The sequence below is a fragment of the Anabrus simplex genome, chromosome 5, assembly GCF_040414725.1.
Source record: "Anabrus simplex isolate iqAnaSimp1 chromosome 5, ASM4041472v1, whole genome shotgun sequence".
Classification (NCBI taxonomy): Eukaryota; Metazoa; Arthropoda; class Insecta; order Orthoptera; family Tettigoniidae; genus Anabrus; species Anabrus simplex.
Window position 1 is genome coordinate 49,147,129 of NC_090269.1, and position 12,995 is coordinate 49,160,123.

Consider the following 12,995-nt stretch of genomic DNA (forward strand, 5'->3'; position numbering starts at 1 on the left):
GTTTTGTAGAATTTACTTGCGACAAGCGCCGTACAGTGGGAGATTTCATCAGTCTAGGGGAACTTTATTAAGTTTTTCGTCCATGCAATATAGAATATCTGCAATTTAGATGGCTAAACATCCAGTTCAAAAGAAACTGCCAGGAATTCGGACGGTGATCGCGAACAACGGTTGCAAATAGGGTCTGAAGTGAGGCAATGAGGTGTGCGCGCTGAGAGCCTGCGCCAGATAGGCCTACGCATCGTGCTGTCAGTTCATTTGCCTTGTGCCGTTTGTGTCGTGTTGTACTTGCACGTAATGATCAGTACAGTGCTGCAATATTATCGCTGGTGTCTTAAGGTAAGATATTGTATTGGAACTTTGAATTTGATTGTAGGGTTAGTTCATAACATCAATTTGAAAAGAGTGTATGTTAACGTTTGGGAAAAATCTAGTTTTTGAATTTCAAACAAGGTTTTAACTAGTTGTTCTGTGATGTTCAGGCTTGGGATTCATTTTACTTTAACGCGTACAGTATGTAGTATATTAGTGAAAACAATCGAGAAATCTTGCACAAGTTTGTGAAATAGAGTAGGCCTAACGTTAAAACTTTTTAAAATGGGTCCCATATTTACGTGGCGTGCTACATTCTATATGTGAGCAGAACATGCGTCAACAAAGAGGTTGGAAGGTTTAACGAACTACATAACTGAACAAACCGGGGTAGCAGAATCGGTCATTAGTTCACGAGCTAGAATTTTAAAAAAATCTATTTATGACATACAGGTTAAATGGGACAAAGCCAATCACCACCGGGACCACAACACAACAGTGGTTGGAAGAGGAAGTCGACTTGAACATTGCGTCTGATCCTCCGATAAATAATTATATTAAAAACAAGTGGTAGACCGAGGAAAGCGTTTGAAAAATGTGCCTCCAAAGTTCCGATTTGAAAAATTAAAGCACTTGCCGAATCTACAAGCAACGAGGAACTGTCGACGGCTACTGAATTAAAACTGTGGAAGGCAGGAAAAGACGACTCGGCAGCGATCGTGAAGGAGGCTGTTCTTCTTCCCCCAATGTCAAGAAATCTCTAATATCTTCGCTTGAAGTACCGGCTAAATTATCATTAGATGAAGCTTTGGCTTTACTAGTTCATGCGAATCTTCCAGAAAACCAGTATGTCTTTTTTTTGATCAGGCAAGAAAAGTCAGCTGTAAAATTTATCCATCATACGATAAGGTTAGAGATGCTAAGCAACGTTGTTATCCTGACGATACAACAATCGCATAAATATCCGCTGAAATACCAGTGCAGTCCCTTCTTGATCATACTGGAACAAATCTTGATAAAGCCCAAGATGACGTTATTCGAACTTTGTGCGATGTTAATAGCATTGACATTGTTGTTAAGTGGGGTTGTGTCGGTGCTGAACGAAGTACGGTATATATTGCCAAATGTTTCGAGATGAGCATTCATATGACGAAAAGTTTGTTGTGTTGTGTCTCTACGGTACCTACTGCAATTATTTATAATGTCAATAACAATCATAAATCTGTAATTTGACAAATCCAGTTCCTTCTACTACCAGATATTGTCGCCCATAAGGTTTTTTTTCTTTTTCTTCAAAAGAAACGGTCGATGTTGTAAAGTACAAAATGTAGAAGAACAAATCGCCAATCTCACTCCTACCATACTAACTGTACTGGGGCCTATTCCACAAAAGTATGGTCTTATACATTACAAGTAAATTCTCTAGTAACTAGTACAAATACCAGAGTTTCTGTTCCACAAAAGAATTTTCTACAGTTGTACTTTACTACTCCATACTTACAAATTACCAGTGAATTTTTATAGGTATGTTCCACAAAAGTACTAGTACTTGTAATTTACTAGTGAATTGGGAACTATTCTCTACCAGTGAATGGACAATAATATATAAATATACTAGTGCTATTTAAATATACTTATTTCAGATACATTTTGATAAATATGTGGTCTAGCAGAAGTGATAGTGATGGTAATGAAAATGAAAACTACCATCTGTATAAGGAAAGAATAAACTTCCAGTTTAACACTATTTGAATACAATGAGAGTTTTAGGTTAAGCACAATACAAGTGGAAGAACTTTTGATGGATATTTATCATAGGTTGAAACATCCTACGAACAGAAATAAATCTCTCTCTGCTAAACAACAGTTAGGCCTACTAACAACACTGCTTTGGCTAGGAAATTGTGGTCAGTACCATGGTATTGCACATATGCATGGGATGGCAAAATCTTTGGTCTGTAGGTCAATACATTCTGTGGTAGCTGCAATAAATGATATAAAATTTCCTCAAATTGTTCCTTGACCTGAAAATACTGAACAAACATGTTCCAAGAAGGACATTCCTGGAATCATTAATTCCAAGTAATTCCAATCATTAATCCAAATTTTCCCCTCAAAAGCTCCATGAGCTTTTCCAAATCAAATATTTCCATCCAACCCTTTATTTTGTCTTGTTTTTTCAGACTCTCGCTGAATGCACCGAAATGAATATCTTTCCTTCTATTTCCTTCAAAATGAATAACTTCCTTTCCTTGACACCATTCTAACAATTCATGCAGAGTGTGCAATTTTGTAACAATTAAGTTTGGCGGCCGAATGTCGTTATTAGCGGCATCCGATTCCAAATGACAGACCAAGGTGGGTATGTCAGACTATCGTGGAACATATGCGAGGATCGTGGAAGAACAGAATGGGCGATAATAACTGAGTAATTTCCTATCATAAAAGAAATAAACTGAAAAATAACCTTGTAGCATTGAGAAAATCACAGAAATATTAGAGTTTTTTTGGATCTTTGCTACATAACTTAACTTAAAATACGATATTAAGATTAATGAGCAAGCATAATCTAATTCAACGAATGGAATATGAAGATAAACAGCTGATTCATGCTATGACGTAGTATGTTTATTGATATGTTGTCACTTGTAAAACTTGTAACAATTCACTAGTAATATACAAGAGACTATCAATCTTTTGTGGAACAGAAATGTACAACTCCATACATTACAAGAACCCACACTAGTAACTTGTAATGTACAAGACCATACTTTTGTGGAATAGGCCCCTGGAGATAAGTTTATTGGAAAAGTCTGTAATTCTGTATCCTCGTGTGCGTCTACGTAAACATGTTATTTATGTGAAGCGAAACCGTGGGAGATGAATAATCTTGGTATTCTCTCTCAGAGAAACGTAGATCAACGCTTTTTTTTACTTTTGGGCTCTCACTGCTTCATTTCTTAATACCTTTTTGGAATGTATTCTCCACATTTCCTACAGACTAGATACTGAAGTTGGCAGGTATGCGGCAAAGAAAATGGGATCAAAATGGAAGGAAAAATAAAACATTTCGTAGTGAGCTCGAACTGTTGGTAGATATGGATAAACAACAAGCAGGAAACACGAATGATGGCAGCCAGCATGTTTTTAAAAATGCTGAAAGGTCGTCAGAAATAACTGCGGTAAATGCAGACTTAATAAGGATTACAATTTTTTTTTTTTTTTTTTTTTTTTTTTTTGCTAGTTGCTTTACGTCGCACCGACACAGATAGGTCTTATGGCGACGATGGGACAGGAAGGACTAGGAGTGGGAAGGAAGCGGCCGTGGCCTTAATTAAGGTACAGCCCCAGCATTTGCCTGGTGTGAAAATGGGAAACCACGGAAAACCATTTTCAGAGCTGCCGACAGTGGGGTTCGAACCTACTATCTCCCGAATACTGGATACTGGCCGCCCTTAAGCGACTGCAGCTATCGAGCTCGGTTCAAATAATTCTAGAATGCCTGAATTGTGATTACCCGGTTGACACAGACAAATTTTATGAGTACGCTCGTTGCATTTTGGAACTGTATTTGAGAGAGCATTCTTGGTACTGTATGCCCGTAAGTGTGCACAAAGTACTATTTCACGGAAGAGATATCATAGCCGCGAGTATTCTTACCAATAGGCCAGCTTTCAGAAGCAGCACAGGAGGCCAGAAATAGACAGCATAAAATCCCGGGAACTCTTTACAAGTTCGTCAAGGGTTAATACAAGCACGGAATTAATTCATTGATTACCGAGCAAGTGGTTGTGCGGTTTGGGTCACGTAGCTCTCAATCTGCATTCGGGAGATAGTGGGTTCGAACCTCACTGTCGGCAGCCATGAGGATGTTTTTCCTTGGTTTCCCATTTTCACACTAGGAAAATGCTGGGGCTGTACCTTAATTAAGTCCACGGTGATTTCCTTCCCACTCCTAGTCCTTTCCTATCCCATCGTCGCCTTAAGACCTATCTGTGTTTGTGCGACGTAAAATAAATTGTAAAAATTCTTAGACTGCTTTCCAGACCCGGTCGAATGACTGGAAACAGGCTGGGGATTTTCATTTTCATAGACTGCTGTTCGCCTCTGATCCATAAGTGTATTGCTAGTAAACGTGCTCCTGCCAAGACCAAACGTTCAGAAATAATGCCCGAGGTTGTACGATTGCTAAAAGAGCCTCGTGTGAATAATTTGTATGATCATTCCGATTACAGCTGTGATTCAGATTAATTAACATTTATTTACGTAAGTTTTGTGTAGTCTATTCTGTGACTATATTAAGTTTATATTGTACCTTCTAACCAATGTTATGTACTAATTGTCACTGAAAGTTTATTTAGATACAACTGGCGGCCTTAAAAGCCTGTAAGAGCAATTAGATATATTTAGATTCACTAACTGACTGCAATACTGGTCAATACAGAAGTAAATACCTTATATTTTTTTAATGCTATTTGTTCGGGGCGTCGACCTAGAAAGATCTTCTGCCACTAGTTGCACCATATGTGAGGAACCTGCGTGTATTATGTAAATGGCGGAGGTGTAAAGTGTTGAATGTGAGGGAAAGAACGTTAAGGACGACATAAACACCCAATCCCCAGACCAGGGATATTAATCGTTTACCCTTGACTCGGCCGAGAATCGAACCCGGGGCCGCCGGGTGACAGGCGAACGCGTTGCCACCTACACCGCGGGGCCGGACAATACCTTATATTAATCGAATGGGAAGTCAAAACCTGACACAGGCAAATATAAATCAAACAATGACTGAAGATCCCCTAGATCAGGCCTTTCCAACTCGAGCACTTAGTGCCGGGGCGCACCAGCGCTGCTCTCAGCAGCACCTTCTCCCTCCTTCCCCACCTACCCCGCGCAGTGGTCGGTGAATGTGTGCGTAAGAGACAGTACATTCATTCTCTCTCTCTCTCTCTCTCTCTCTCTCTCTCTCTCTCTCTCTCTCTCTCTCTCTCTCTCTCTCTCTCTCTCTCTCTCTCTCTCTCTCTCTCTCTCTCTCTCTCTCTCTCTCTCTCTGTGTGTGTGTGTGTCATTCTCAGTAGAATCTATGTCAAATAGAACGACCTGCACCTGGCGAGCCGAACTCGTCCTGGGATATCCCGGCACTAAAAGCCATACGACATTTCATTAGTAGAATCTATTCGATAGAACAGACAGTGGAGCAGTTGGATTCACCTTCGTTAAAAATGTCGTTTAATCCTTCATGGGTGGATTCATATTTTGTTCTCACTACCGAAGAGAAAGCTCAATGTTTAATTTGTCATGTCATTTTAACCGTAAAGACTTCACCCGTACGACGACACTACAACAATAAACATGTTTCCACCTATGATGACATCGTTGGCGCAGCAAGAACCGAACAAATCGCTAAGTTAAAATCAGAATTGCAAAGTTCTTCAGAGATACTTACTCATTAGGAATTGTTTTACATGCAATTTAGTAGATTTGTTTTCGTTTTTGGTTTTGTATTATTAAGAACTGTTTAGAATTAGACTTAGATGTGGTGCTAAGAAAAAAACACCGGTGGAGTTGGCGGCGTGGTTAGGGGCGCTCAGCCGTGAGCTTGCATCCGGGAGATAGTGGGTTCGAACCCCACTGTCGGCAGCGCTGAAGATGGTTTTCCGTGGCTTCCCATTTTCAAACGAAATAATTAAGCCCACGGCCGCTTCCTTCCCATTCATAGCCTTTTCCTATCCCATCATCGCCATAAGACCTATTGCAAAAATGAACCCACAGATACTTGAACCCAATACTTTAGAAGACGCAGTTCGAGCAAGTTATGGACTATTGTTGCTCTGAAAATTGCAACAATAAATAAATAAATAAATAAATAAATAAATAAATAAATAAATAAATAAATAAATAAATAATTAATTAATTAATTAATTAATTAATTAAAAACACAGATGTTTTCAATTCTGAATTTAAATAAATGGAGAACTAGGACTTCTCTGTCTGATGCGGACTTAGAGGCTGTACTTAGAATTTCTACTGCCAAATCGATTGTATCCATTATTGGTAAATTAGTTGTCGCAAAACGATGTCAGCAATCGACTTAAACGCTAAATGTACATTAAGGCAAACGCAAAGTATGTACAGAATAAATTGTGTGTTTATGTGTTCACAGAACTGTCATAAATAACGTTTTTATAAGCTGCGCGCTGACTTGACCTGTGATTCTGTCTTTGTCACTTCCCCTCCTTCCCCCTCCACACCAAAGGTGCTATAGCACAGCACCGGGGCTGCTGCCGGGGCCGTGGAAGCACCTCAGTTGGAATCGCTTGCCCTAGATTGATGAAATATCCCACTGTACGCCGGCCTGTTACGCGAGAACATTATGGACTGGTTATTCAAGCAGCTGGACGTTTCAACTATATTTTCAAGTAACTGGGGGGTATGATTATAGTACAAATTTAAGAATATGTTTTGGAAACGTAATCACATATTTTCTTCACATAAATACATATTTTTGAAAAGTTAAGCACGTAATTATCTGAGCCCTAATAATGAAAATGAAAATCCACAGCCTGTTTGTTTCCAGTCAGGAATGGAATGGATGAAGCCCCCATCTAGCGGCGAGGATAGGAATTGTACCGGCTGCCGAAGCCTGTCGCACTCCTCTGGGGGCAATGATTAATGAATGACAGACTAAATGAAAAGAGATTGGAGAGTGTTGCTGGAATGGAATAAGGCAGGGAGAACCGGAGTTCCCGGAGAAAAACCTGTCCCGGCTCCGCTTTGTCCAGGACAAATCTCACTTGGACTGCCCGGGATTTGAACCGCGGAACCCAGCGGTGAGAGGCTGGCGCGCTGCCGCCTAAGCCACGGAAGTTCCTGATAATAATAATAATAATAATAATAATAATAATAATAATAATAATAATAATAATAATATTAATAAAAATAATTGTTACCGTGGTTGGTGGATCAGCAGAGGTGAAACAAGGTGCCGGGATGAATGGGTCTAACTACCAAATCAAAGTTAATTTAAAACTTTAACAAGGTTATATTTTCTGAGTTTTAACAATCAATAACAACAAAATTTAATAGGATCCAAGAATTTTAACTCTCTTGGGCTACATGCCCCTAGTTTTACAATTTCGAGTTCCTAGCTCAACACCCAAATTTGTTCAAAGGCAGAAAACCCCTAATAACATGGAGCACTTGCTCCCATTTTACAATGCCAAGCCTCCCAGAGGCATTCAAACAACACTAGAAAAGAGCTGACACGTTCTCAGTTTTTCAAGCCTATTGAAGGCAATACCAGACTTAACAATTAATTGCCATCAAGGCACAACTTACAAAATGAAACAGGGGTATCTCGTACCCAGCCTACAGGGCCTTCGTGCAGAACGAATAACAGGTAAATAAATGGCCCGAAAACAAAATGAAAGGAAGCGAACACTTGCACTCCTCTATGTAGCTTCTTAAAACCTAAAAGACACCAGGTCGATGAATCAGGGGCTATTCCCAAACTATGGAGGTGACTCGTATAAGAATTATTTAAGACATTAAGGAAGAGAAGAAAATCAGTTACCAAAACGTAGTCACCTCAAACCAAAATGAAGGGGAGCTCGAGAGGGTAAATCACTCTCTATACCCGAATTACAGTTACAGATTTAATTTTTACATAAGCCGGCAGAAAATTACATGTTTAGAAAGATAGGTTACATGGTAAAGGTTTCGGACCTTTCCCGCGGGTAAAACTGCTGAGCTAGCCAGAAATAAAGATGTTAAATGGCCATTACCTTGCTGAAGACCTGCTGCCTGATGAGAGGCACCACCCGCCTCCTGCTTCACATCCACACACTTAGATAGCTGTTCATCAAATGGCCAAGAGACGCGAAAATCAGCAGTTTATAAACCCTCGGGGAAAGTTCGAGACCTTTCATGAATAAAATAGCCACACCCTCTCACTTTATTGGAGAATTTAAAAGTTACACACCAAATCGAAGAAGAAGCCTGTGATTGGTAGGAAATTAACTACAGAAATTCTGGATTGGCTAAATTCAAAACTGTCGGAAGAAAAAGTTAAATATTGCCAACCCACCAATGAATGAACGAAATTTAGTAAAGAACAAACTTAGGCATACAAAATTTCTTCAAAAAAGTTCCTTAACTTCGCACCAGGGTGCCTTATCATAGTTCTTTAGCAGAGACATCTATGAGAGAATGCCCACACTTCTTGAAGAACGGAAAACAAAACAAGTTGAAAGGCATACAGTTCAGGAAACTTCACCATTAAAAAAATCTTACGGTAGTGACATCTTCTGAGGAAAAGTTTAAGTAAGTCAAGTTCCAAGTTCGGTTTTTCTCCTGTAGAGGAGGTTTCATTGGCGCAAGATTTAAAAGTGCGGCGTAGGGGTGTACCGCCCGGTACAATAATAATAATAATAATAATAATAATAATAATAATAATAATAATAATAATAATAATAATAATAATTTTACCGTGAATTTCCCCACCCCCCGTTTCTTCTTGTTTGTTCTGCCTTATATTCATGCTTGCAAGCTGTTGTGTACCTCTACTTTTAATCGGTGTCTATTTTTTATGTCTAGATGTTTTTAGGATTATGTCAATTAGCTGATTAATAATAAATTATATTCTCCCTCCTCCCAAGTTATGGCTCCAGGGTAAAAGATCTGATTTCCTCCCCTAAGGTTGGCACCCGTGCCACTTACCTCTGTCCCTTGGCAACACGCCTCGCCTCTCCTTGGCTACCAATGAGAGGTTTTTTCGGGGGGGGGGGGGGGGGGGCTCGCCATGATACTTGGACCTGACCGTGCACTCCTTATTGTGCGGGCTCACGACTAATGGGCATGGAGGTAAGACGTTAAGTCTGATATAGTGAATAAGGGATGATGGTAGGCTTAAGGTATCTTGTATGTAAACCAATGCAAGGGTGTTTTTCGGCAAGTTCAAAGGGCCCTTTAAAACCTTGTATCCTTAAGGATTAATGTTCTTTCATTATCAAATTTCGATGTTACTTTGGGAGCTCTGATATCTAGTCACTGGATGTGTGGACTAGTTGTTGTTATTGGCCACTAAGGTTTACTGGCCCCATTGAATTTGTACTGCAGTTTTGAATTTCCTTCTGGGCCTTTAAAAGTTAAATGGTTAACGTTAACTCTTGTATTCTCTTTTGAAGCCGCTTGAGTTGGCTGGAGACAGTGTAAATTATTACCCTTAAGGTGTTTGTAAGGTACCAGCGCTTTCTGGAAAATTTTATCTCTCTCTTGGAATGCCCTCTTGTGGGCTTGAAAATCTTCCGCTCCCTGCGGTCTTGTCATGTTCATGTTCATGTATTACACCGTAAGAGTATGCTAGGCTTGGAAACTATATTCGCATGTTACAATCTTTCCAGAATTACCTTGCACTTTTCCCCATGTTATGAAAATCGGGGAACCCTCCACCTAGACTAGTTACTAGGTTCGGGAAATTTCATTTTACGACGGCTGGTCCCCTCTATCGCATGCTGTGCGTTTATGGGTTAAAACCCATTGGTAAATTATTATGTAACATAATTGTATTAATCGGTGTGTGCATTCATATTTTTTGCTAGTTGTTTTACGTCGCACCGACACAGATATGGCGACGATGGGATAGGAAAGGTCTAGGAGTGGAAAGGAAGCGGCCGGGGCCTTAATTAAGGTACAGCCCAGGCATTTACCTGGTGTGAAAAAGGGAAACCACGGAAAATCATTTTCAGGGCTGCCGACAGTGGGGTTCGAACCCACAATCTCCCTGATGAAAGCTCACACTGCGCGCCCCTAACCGCACGCCCAACTCGCCCGGTCTCTTAATCCTCTAAAGAAAAGGGAAAATATGAAGTAAAGCAAATTAATCCAACCTTTAGAATACATTAAAGTTATGATCTTAATTTTGTGCTGTGATGTTCATCTCCCCGGCCCGCACCTTCTTTGTAAAAACTCCCGGAATATTACCGGTACAATAATAATAATAATAATAATAATAATAATAATAATAATAATAATAATAATAATAATAATAATCTTCTACCACTTTTCCCAACACATTGTGGAGTCGCGGGTGGAAACAGTTGTATCGCACATGTGGAATTGGCACTGTTTTACGGTCGGATACCCTTCCTGACGCCAACCCTATGTAGAAGGATGTAATCACTATTATGTGTTTCTTTGATGGTTGATAATGTAGTGTGTTGTCTGAATATGAAGAGGAGAGTGTTGGGACAAATACGGACAGCCAGTCCTCAGTCCCCGAGCCAGAAGAACTAATCACACGCGATTAAAATCCCGACCCAGCCGAGAATTGAACCCGGGACCCTCTGAACCGAAGGCCTCAACTCTGACCATTCAGCCAAGGAGCCGGATGATGATAATAATAATAATTGTTTTGCGTCCCACTAACACTACTTTTACGGTAGTAGTTCTTTTACGTGCTGGTAAAATCTGCCGACAGAGGCTGCTGTATTTGAGCACCATCAAATACCACCGAACTGAACCAGGATCGAACCTGTAAACTTGATCTCAGTAGGCCAGCGTTTTACTGCCTCAGCGAAGATTTCAACATCATGTTATCTACACTAGTGTCCAAAAGTTTAGCATAAGTTAGGAGTAAGCAGGGCAACAGGAAATAGACCGCAAATCGCACGACATATGCACCTACCAACCTTACGTGTTGGCTCTGCATAGGAAAGGAGTGTTCCCTGCTTTGACTAGCGGCGTAACCGCAAGGTAAACGCAGCCAGTGCCTGCGCCCCATATTCCCTCAGTCGTGTTTGCCCTGTTATAGTGTGCGGCGTGTAGCCTCGTGGTGAACATGACAACATACTGGCACAACGACGCCATTTGGACCCCGTTTTGCAGGGTAGAATACTCGGCCGCCTGGAAGCAGGCCAAACACAGACCGAAGTCGCCGTATTCTTGAATGTGCCACAAAGTGTTATTTCCAGGCTTTGGAGACGATTTCGAGACACAGGAGATGTTAGTTGTAGGCCAGTACCAGGTCAACCAAGGGTAACCACCCCACAGCAGGACCGATATCTGGCCTTAAGCGCCCGACGAAATCGGAGTGCACCTGCAAGACAATTGTCGGCGGAGCTTGGAGCCGTCTCAGGGGTTGCCGTTTCCCGGCAAACTGTGTTCTGGAGACTCAAAACAGCAGGGCTGTTTGCCCGACGTCCAGCGGTGTGCGTCCCGCTAACTCCAGCACAGAGACGGATCCGTTTACTGTGGAGCCGTCAACATCGAAACTGGACCATTAATGAATGGAGGCATGTGCTCTTCACAGATGAATCCCTCTTCAGTTTGCAGAACGATTCCCGTCGCACATTAATGTGGAGAGAACCGGGTAGCCGATACAACCACAGGAACATCGTGGGACGGGACCAGTGTGGTGCTGGTAGCGTCATAGTGTGGGGCGACATCATGTTGAATGGCCGTACGGACCTGCACATCTTCATGGGTGGTCCGAGGAACACTGCTGACGCTCGGAAACACAGGGATGAGGTACTGAGACCACATGTTCGACGCTTCAGAGGTGCGGTTGGTCCAGACTTCCTCTTAATGGACGATAATGCCCGACCGCACCGCGCTGCTCTGGTGGATGAATTTCTATCTTGGGAAGTCACTCAATGCATGGACTGGCCAGCGAGATCTGCGGATCTGGATCCTATAGAACATACCTGGGATGCATTGGGGAGGCGAGTTGCGTCCCGTGAGCATCCACCAAGGACCCTCCAAGACCTTCGCATTGTCCTTTCGGAGGAATGGGGTCGACTGCCAGAAGAGCTCTTGGATCATCTGATAGAGAGCATGCCACGTCGCTGTAAAGCATGTGCGGCCGTTAGGGAACCATAAACCCTATTAAACCGGGCGAGTTGGCCGTGCGCGTAGAGGCGCACTGCTGTGAGCTTGCATCCGGGAGATAGTAGGTTCGAATCCCACTATCGGCAGCCCTGAAGATGGTTTTCCGTGATTTCCCATTTTCACACCAGGCAAATGCTGGGGCTGTACCTTAATTAAGGCCACGGCCGCTTCCTTCCAACCCCTAGGCCTTTCCTATCCCATCGTCGCCATAAGACCTATCTGTGTCGGTGCGACGTAAAGCCCCTAGCAAAAAAAAACCCTATTAACAGCATATTTTGTTGTGAAGGACATTGCCAAGTTTTGTTCGTTGTTGTCAAATGTGTACCTTAGCTATCCGAACCTTTCTGACATTTTTTTTTTTTTTGGACAAGTTTTGTGACATGGTGTGTGATTCATCTTCCGCTTTTTCAGCAATCCGTCTGACATTCCTATCAGGCGGTATGGCCTCGTTTAGTGATTATGCTTAACTTTTGGACACTAGTGTCAGGGTCAATTTTTGTACAGTAACGGGCATCAACTTTATTTTGTATTTTGCATACAACAAAAGAATTATTTTAAATTAGCCCTGAACAAATTTAAGGTGACGAGACGCCATTGCAAGAAAGTGCACATCCTATTACAGGTGTCCCCTACAGTCACAAAATGGACAGATAGACTTGACATCCACTAAGTATTATCTGCGCACTTTTTAGCGATAGATTTACACCCTAGTGCTGAATCGGTCGACTTCGGCAATCTTCGAGATTCGTACAGGCAACCTTTGAAACACAATCTATGAATCGCTAATGCATCGCTGT

At 41.6% G+C, this 12,995-nt stretch overlaps 1 long non-coding RNA gene across 1 annotated transcript in view; it reads left to right on the forward strand.

Moving 5' to 3' along the window:
• Positions 1 to 276: 276 nt before the first annotated feature.
• Positions 277 to 12,995, forward strand: part of LOC136874316 (uncharacterized) — a 277,138-nt gene continuing 264,419 nt past the window's right edge. Inside the window, exon 1 of the long non-coding RNA XR_010860251.2 lies at positions 277 to 339. This is a non-coding gene — a long non-coding RNA (uncharacterized lncRNA). The remainder of the gene's footprint in view (positions 340 to 12,995) is intronic.